Source organism: Meleagris gallopavo, chromosome 13, assembly GCF_000146605.3.
Source record: "Meleagris gallopavo isolate NT-WF06-2002-E0010 breed Aviagen turkey brand Nicholas breeding stock chromosome 13, Turkey_5.1, whole genome shotgun sequence".
In the NCBI taxonomy this organism is placed as follows: Eukaryota; Metazoa; Chordata; class Aves; order Galliformes; family Phasianidae; genus Meleagris; species Meleagris gallopavo.
In genome coordinates, this window is record NC_015023.2 from 4414656 (window position 1) to 4423505 (window position 8850).

General features: G+C 38.8%; 1 long non-coding RNA gene across 2 annotated transcripts in view; it reads left to right on the plus strand.

Annotated features, from left to right (window-relative positions):
• Window positions 1–8850, plus strand: part of LOC109369769 — a 46914-nt gene that overhangs the window by 23488 nt on the left and 14576 nt on the right. Inside the window, exons 2-3 of one of the 2 annotated variants that reach the window (XR_004161174.1) lie at window positions 3267–3416; window positions 8330–8850. The exon at window positions 8330–8850 is cut by the window's right edge and continues 286 nt beyond it. This is a non-coding gene — a long non-coding RNA (uncharacterized LOC109369769). The remainder of the gene's footprint in view (window positions 1–3266; window positions 3417–8329) is intronic. The other variant, XR_004161175.1, reaches the window with a different exon arrangement.

Below are 8850 nucleotides of genomic sequence, written 5' to 3' on the forward strand. Positions count from 1 at the left end.
TTAATTCATTAGATTCCTTTCTAAATCTATATTTCAGTTTTAGAGTTGTCAGTTTCTGTTAATGACAATTTTGCCCATCTGTTCTAACATGAAAATGAGGCTTCATGCAGTAGACATGATAGATCTCTAATAGTTGAAGAAGTAAGAATCTTAAAGGTATTTCATTTGGATTATATCCACTTTGATGCAATTCACCCTTGAAAGTAAGCCTAGCACTAAAAACTTGTAACTGTATAATCAAAAAACAAAAATTTCATATCTTGTCATTTAGGCCACTGTCTATTTCATAATTTACAGCAAAAATTTCAAAACATTCCCACTCATTCTCTCTCTAATGACAGAGCCATAATTTTGGGTGTCAGCATATCAGAATTCCACTGGATGTGATTAGAATAAGAATGAGTTTCTTTAATTTGGCCATTCAAACGGTTGTTTTACTACAGTAAGTCATCCTACCGAACCAGGCAGTGCTGCCAAGCTAGGTTACAACTTGGGTTTCAATCCGGGTTTAAAACTTCAGTTCCTTGCACAGGTCGGTCTTCTGAAGGGGTAATTTTTCAAAGCAATGTGTGAGTCTTAAGCACACAAATCCAGTTAGCAAATAACAAGATTATGTTCTGTGCACTGCTTTGAAAATTTACCCCTAATATCATAGAGATAGGAGCACGGTTATTGCATGTACTGCATACGAGGTATAATTTAGATGATTTTTAGTAAGCAGTTCCCTGCATTTGTGTAATGCAATGTTATTCTGGGGAAAAATGCTCAGCTAATTATTCAGTCTAGAAAAATAAACACATCCATTAAAGGCTAGGCTATGTATTAATGCATGACCTCTGCAACTGTAGCATTTTGTGTACAAATCTTCTAGAAAATTCTGTAGCCATTAAATATATATGGAATTGTATTTTGTCTTTATCACTTAAAGTTACCAAATGCACAGACTCAAACTCAGCAAATGCAGCACTGCTCTGTAACAAAGGCGTTACAGAGTGCTTCGTTTCTGCTTTTTGTTTCAGACTTCTCTTGAAATTCAGAATACAGCTGGGGAAATCAGACTAAATATGCTCCTGCAGGGCCAGATTTCTAATTTCTAAATACAAACTATTGTAAATTTAGCTTTTCAAGTGTAATACTTCCAACAAATTAAAAATCAACAAAAATATTATGCTTCTATGTTACCTGTTCAAGTGTATAGAATGTACAAAAACTTTAATCAAATACTCAGGTTTGCTCAGTTTTAAATTGTGTTAGTTTAATAGTTTCTATTCTGCTGTTTATATTAATGACATATTCCCGTCTAAATATATTGCAGCGCTGAAAAGCCATCAAAACATTTCTAAGGTTGAATGAGTGCAGTTGCATTCATGATTTTTTAATAAAATGATCTCTTTCTATTGAACTGACTCTTTTTTTTTTTTTAACAGAGATTGAGATTGTATTATACATACATACATATACATATATATATATACACACACACATAGTTATGGGAGCATTATAAATACAAACTGCAGCTTCATTTACTGTCTGAATGTTTGATTTCAGTTCATAGCTACACAGTGGGCTGAAAAATGGGAGTTACTGTACATAAAATATGAGGGCAAAAGAAAGAAGGATAAAAAATGAGAGATACCATTGATTGTTTTTTTGCATATTGATTAAAAGTCTTACTGTTTGAAGAAGCAACTGATAATTTGCTAATAGTGTTTTTTTTTTTCAAGAACTGATGTTTCTAAAAATGATTTTCATCTGTTCTCCTTTTCCTTTTTGCAGTCCAGTTCACATTCTCCATTTCCTTATTCCAGCCTCTTCTGTAGGCGCTTAATATTTGTAGTATACATATAAAAGCAGTTGGATATTGGCTAAATTTGGGCATAGTCCATGTTATGAATATGAACATCTGCAATGGAATTAAAAGCGACATTCACCAAAATCCAAGTGCAAAGTACCCCAGTTAGCATATGATTCTGAATACTTAATTTCTTTGCCATATTTTGTTTCTTTCCTGTGTGTGGAATGTTCATGAAATTCTCAGATTTATTAGGTATTTAGAATTTTCCTTTAGTTTCTTACTGCTTTTCCCCTATGTGCTTTCTGTGCCTGTAGTTAATCTGAGTATGGATTGGTCCCATATCGTTTTATTTTGTTTCTGTTTGTGACTTAGTTTGATGAAAAGCCAGCTTATCGGGGATTTCAAATATTCAAAATAGGGCTAAAATTGAAGAACCTGCTATAGTTGTTTGAGTTTAAAACATGTTTTCCTATTAGTAAGCTGAGCCATTCAAATATCGGGGCACCAAATACCACTAAATAATACTTGTTAAATTTCAGTGCCTATGAATCCCCCCAGTATCTCTGTCTGCTCCCCTGCTCCATTTTCTTGCTGTTTTGTTTCATTGCCATGGGAAAACTTGGAAACTCTGTGGCTAATTATCTGATAATATCTCTGCTAGTTGGTAGATTTTCAGAGAAAGTGAAACAGGTGTGATCCCTTTCCTGAGTTGGTAATGGTCCAAAATATCTGTATTGTGCAAATTGAACCAAATTACTCTGATCGTGACTGAGCTAGGAAGACTACGGTGAAGATGCGCTGTAGAAAGGAAGGGGTGGTGCAGGCATGTGTCTGTGTCCCTTTCTTCTCTAGAAATGTGTGTCTCAGGAAGCCAGTTCCAACCAGATTCAGCAGAAGAGTGCTGAGCCAAACCATAGTTGCTAGAGGCCTTGATAAAATTAGTCCCTGGGTAGAGAGATGCTGTAAGTGCTGCTGCTGTTCTGAGCAGAACATAGGTCGCATTTCTCAGGGACGTGCAGTCAGCAAAGTGCCCCAGCTGTCCCACTGCTGGTGGCTGCAGAGAAGTGTCAGATGAGCGCAGGCTCTGCCTGGTGCTCTTGCACCATGGTGATGGCAGTCAGCTGGTTCTTCTAAAAGGTAAGCTACTGAAAAAAAGTCTTTCATTCTGCAAAACAGGGGATTTGGTTTTGACATTTCAATAGGAATACCAATTTTAATGTGACTGCAGTAAATTGCATGACTAGCTCATCATCTTTAAAGTGCTATCACGAAGTTGTCTTAGTTTTTATGTTTGAAACCATTATATTCATAGATGAGTTTTTACAAAACAGGTCAATTAAGGTAATCATGCATACAATTTAAAGATAAACTTTGTTCTCATATCAAATGTGATATCTTTAGAAATTGAGATCTGTTTAGAAGTGAATTGAGGAAGATGAATTACAGCGTGAATAATTTTATTTCATTGCAGAATTCTGGCTGTGTCCTATTGCATGTGAAGAGAATGTCCAGGCTGTCCAGTTGTCTAAGCATCTCTCTGGCTTGCTTTTCTCCAGAAAAGTGTTACCTAAAGGCTGACTAGGAAGACTAAACGTAGATGCTACAACTGTCCTTCTCCAGGGTGAGTTTTCACCCACATGCAAACATGAACAGGGGTATGCTAGGTAAATTATAAGAAAAATAAGTAGCAAAATCCATAGAAAATTGAATGTCTGTTGTTCCGCTGTTAGTAAAGAGCATGACACCTGAAATGCAGTAAGAGCTGAGTGATAGTTGCTAATATTCATCTTGTTTTAAAGTTTTCCTTAAACTTAGAAAAATGCAACAGGAAGGCCTTTTGTTACAATGTGGATGGGATATGGTAATCTGATCCATCTTTCTAATAGTGCTGGTAAACAGTCTGATCTAATCAGATACAAATGCTAATATATATAAAATCTTTACCCATTTAAAAATAATAAATAAAATATTTTGCTCCAATTAATTCTGATTGTGCTAGAAGAACATACAATCAACAATGTTATGCAAATAGTTATTTGTGCAGATGAAATCAATAACTTATTTTCTTTTGTAATATACAGAATATAAAAAAAAAGGTTATTATTAATTGCTTATAAAACTAAATCTTTGAGGGGAAGCCTGCGGATATTAATCTCGTTATCAAGACATTCGTTCAAAGTCTGTATGGCCATTATTGTTCATGATTTGACCACTCAAGAAATCCTGCCACAGACTCCTATTTTGAAAGTATTTATTGGAAGCTGAATGAAATTAGTTCTTTATGAGCTAAGTAATTGTAAAGTTACGTTATCCTGTGGAAAGAGATAACTGATAAAATCTGACAATTTCAATTTTAAAGCGTCTGTGCCTTGCTACACTGAAGTTATAACCCTCGTGTTTATAAATCTATAGCTTACCAGCTACACATACAGTCACGAAGTATTGGTTATGCTTACTGATAAAATTACTTTAAATATTGATTACAAAATAACCTGTGTTAACAAAAAGTATATTACTTGCTCATGTGCGAGGTATTGTTTCCTTCAGTTGAATTCCTGTATCTCTAGTTCCTTTCTCAGTTTTGTTTTACTCTCTTGAACAACCGTTGTTTAACTGGGTGCACTCGGTAAGTGGGAGAAGCATCCCTACCCCCAGTGGGCCGTGGGTGCTGCAGGAGGGCTGTGGCTGTACTGCTGGCTGCTAAGGAGGAGTAAGCACGCTTTGGTAAGACCTTGTGCATCTTGTCCTACAGATTTTTGATGCTGTCTTTAAATGAATGAGAAGATATGGACAATCCAAGTTAGTCATACAAGCAGGTAGTGCTGCTCGCTCTCCTTTAGGAAGGTCTCCTGGTTGTTCTCAAACCTTGGAGGACTTGCATGTAGCAGGGACCCGTTGTGGACTTGGTTCCTCACGGTCTTCAAGTGAAAACAGACTCTTCTCAGTTGCTGGGCATCCAAGGGGACATCCCCGTGGTGCCACTTTCTCTTTGAAGAGGCACTGTTACCTTGCTGCCCATGTTCTCATACATCTGCAGCAACTAATGGAGCACGTGTAGCATCTCAGAAAGGGCCAGCAGGTCTTCTCTGGTGGTCAGATTTTCCTACCCTGGGGCAGATTTTGAGCTCCTTTACCCTCACACAAGGTTCTAGACATGTAGAGCTGATCCTGTGCCTACTCAGTTGTCTTTAATGTCACTATCAAAGTAGCCCTGAATTTCATCTCCAAAATGGTTTCTGCTTTACACTCAAACTGTGCATGAAAACATGATTCTTCCATTGCTTTCTTCCATGCTGTTTTCAGAGAGGGAGGTAAACTAATGTGGAGTATAATTGCTGTAACTTCCATTCACAATAAGAGTATCTAAATTCCGGATGTGTTCTGTGGTATTGAAGTCTGTGTTAAAGAGAAAAAAAGACCCTTAATTGCTTTGCATGGTCCTGAAGATTTAACTGCGTTCTGAAGGTCTGTTTTTATTGTTGTTGGTTGTTTTTTTTGTTTTGTTTTGTTTTTTTTTGTTTTTAGAATTCATCCATTTCTAAAGTTTGTCATGAATCACAGCCAACCTTCTAAAGTGACATAAAACATCCAGCAGATCAGAAGGAGCGATGTCATAAAAATAATGTCTGTTTTCCTGCCTGTATACGTAAGACAGCTGGGCCTGTTTCAGTTCTTGTAGAAAAACACAGCATCCTGAAGTCATAACTCCTTGTTATGCATGGGGATTCATTCATGTAATTTTTTGCAAATGTGGATATTAGCATGCATTGCTAATGCAGTTGGCATTATGGGTTCCTTCTGCCTCGATTGTAGCCTCGGGAAGAGGCTGGGTCAGGCCTTGTCTGTGGGACAAGTGAGAAACTTCATGGTGTCACTGCCAGTTCCAAAAATATAAAGAAATAGATACAGAATTCTTCTCAGTTTATAGAATCTTTTGCCAATTAGCTGTGCTGGGGTGTGGTTAACACAAACTAATCATACTCTGGAGTGCTAAAATGTACATGGTGCAGCAGAGTGCCTCGCGTCTCCTGGGGTGTGATTATTTAATGATAATGATGCCCCCTGCAGAGGCACCTTATTGCTCTTTTGCAAAAACAATCTTTATTGAGGGGAATTAATTGCATTGTTGTTGATAGCAAGAAATAAGTTAATATTTTGAAATGATCTTTCTGGTTTGCACAGCTTAAAGGGATGTTCGCACAATTATGTCAAATAAATGACCTGCTTTGAAAGTTTCTCCATATATTAGGTCTGGATTCCAAAACCACTCTGGAGATGCATGTTCTCCGAAGATTTGATTTCACTGAGAGTCTTGAAACACTGAGAAGAGTTAAGCTCTCTGTTCCATGGGTACCTTGTTTTGCTGCCTAAAAATTGATCTCTTCAGGGTCACTGACTGTGTTTTCTAGTTAGAGGCAAATTTGCAGTTATTCTGGATTCCCACAGCATATTTACTCTATGCAAAGTATCTGAGAGCAACTTTTATGGTAGGGTTTTTAATTAGTGCGATGTATAAAAGCAGCAAAGTTAATAAGGATGAAATTTGCTGGTGTGCTGACTTCTACGGAAGGCAATTGCCTTAGAGTCATGGTCATAGCCTCGTCTTAAATATCCATCCATATTATTGCACTGATGCTACTTAGATTTTGGAAGGTGCAGTTCACTGTTCAAAAATGAAAAAGATACAAGAAGCAACATACACTTTACATACTCCTCTCCTACCCGCTAATTTATCTCCAGAATAATCACTAATTTACTTATCTCAGCACTAATGTTTGCCACAGTAGTTTGGGTTTTGTTTCTCACTTTATGGGAGTCTTTGCATCATTTTTATGACCTGCTTGCTTTTTTATACTAATGGTTCAATACATCAGCATTACAGTAATAATCTAGGTATATATTCATTGTAAAATGATGATTTACTGCAGCAGGATAGATGTATTTACTGTGTATGCAATGTTGCAACAAAAGAAAATAACAGAAGTATGTGGCCCTATGTATGTGTAGGTGTACCTGAGTGTAAATGGGCAAAAAGTGAAGCAACGTGGTGAGGTCACCCACAGCAGTATGTGCTGTGCATGGGACTCCAGGGTCAATGGTTCTGTGCCTGAAACCTACATCTACTCAGCGGTGTAGGATTTTGGGATAAATTCTGTTGATATTCCTTAATAAATTGGAAAGTCCAGGTGAGCAGCTCATCAAAGATATGAATCTGCTTGTATGCAGTCTAGCAGGGCTTGCAGATGATGTTGTTTCTGTGCTGCTAGCAAATAACGTAGGGGTTTCACACTGAAAGAGTTTCATCTATCTTTACCGTTGTCAACTGGAAGAGAAGCAAAACCAAGTCCTACCTCTACACCTGGTATGCCCCTTGGAAAGGCTGGGCAAAGCCACTTGGTCTCTGTTGTTGCTGTTGGCTCTTGAATTCAGTTGTGATACCATCTGTCTGTATGTTTGGACCACTCACTAACTTCAGCAGTGTTGAGTGATTGTGAAAATGAGGTGCATGGCTCCTATGGATATTTTGCATGAAGATGAGATGTCTTCTCATCTTTTGTTTACAACACCATAGGCCTCCTTCCCTCCTTCCTAGGCCTAAAAAGAAGCACGTACTGCTTTGATTTCACTGCATAAGATCTGGAACACTTGCAAGTCGTTTAGTTTCTCTTTTTTAGTTGCCCGTGAGGTTTCTCTAAGCTGGAACAACCTGGTCAGTAGTGAAGTAGGACGCACACAATGGTCAGCTGCTTGCTGCTGCTGCAGTCAGAGGGATGGGGGGAGAACTGTATGTTCAGGACAAGGAAAGATTTATGGGGAAAAGGGATTAGTTCCCCAAACAAAGCATGGTATGTGTCAAAGAAAAATCTGTTATGGTAGAAGCAAGCATCAGTAGGAGAAAGGATTTAAAAAGAAAAATGTTGGAACAATATTGAGAAAATATGTAAAGGAACTTAATTAAAGGGACTTCTGCTTACACAATGCCTGTTTGGGAGATGTGTGCCTTGATTGTCAGTCTCCACAATTTCTCCTCTTTCCTGCATTTAGCTCAGACAATAAGCTGAGCTGATCGGCAAGAAGAATAATAAAGCTATCTCCACCCGATTTGACACTGTAGATGGATAGTGGATCTACCTGGAAGCCCTCCTCTTTGCTGTTGGTGGATGTGGACCATTGCTTGAGGGATAGAGTGCCAAAAGCCAAGACATCCCAAGATAGGAAGGGCCATCCTGGGGAAAACAGAAATCTCTGAAAAGCTGTGTTGTATACATGTGGGTTTGTTTAGTGCGTGGCATATAATGCAGTTAATCTCCTTACAAAGTCACTGCTTAGAGAGAAATATGAAAGGAAATCCTGATAAAAGGCAGCAGTGTAAATTTGACATTGCATGTAGCAGTCAGCTTTGCGCATTGTAATTGGAGGGGACAGAAGAGTTGTTTATTCAGAGGGGAGAACAGTGCTATGAATTTCAGGTGTGAGATTAAAAAATAACTAGACTTCATTTTAAAACCTCCTTCCCCTTCATTTCCTCTTCAGCTCAGCCAGAGCCAGTCCTTTCCGAAGCTGTTTGCAAAGGAGGGAGATCACTGATCAAACTCCTACTCCGTGTGGGAGAGGCCAGCTCCTCTGGACTCCAGATGTGACTCTGAGAGACTCTTATTGCCCCATCTCCAGCAGTGATTCCTCTGCGGGTTTCATCATCCCTGGGAAAGTGGGCAGGAGAAGGCCAAGAGTGTTGTTCTTCTGGAGCCCTTCCATCAGGCTGCATAGGAAGAGGCTGGCTGTGCCTGGGCTGCAGGGCAGTGCTGGAGCTCCCTGTGATTACCAGTGCTGTGTCCACCACCGTGAAGCCATTCCCCTGGTTGCTGGGGCACTGCCAAATGCGAGAAGCTCTCTGGCTGCGTAATGAACGTGTGATGTTCTGATGGCTACGTACAGAAGAACTGCTGCAGAATAGGCTGTGTGTCTTGTCGGAGATTATAAGTTAAATAGGGGCACTTTGCGTCATTGTTTTGATCTTCAAAATACAAGGAAATTGAATGCAAAGAGCTGTAGGG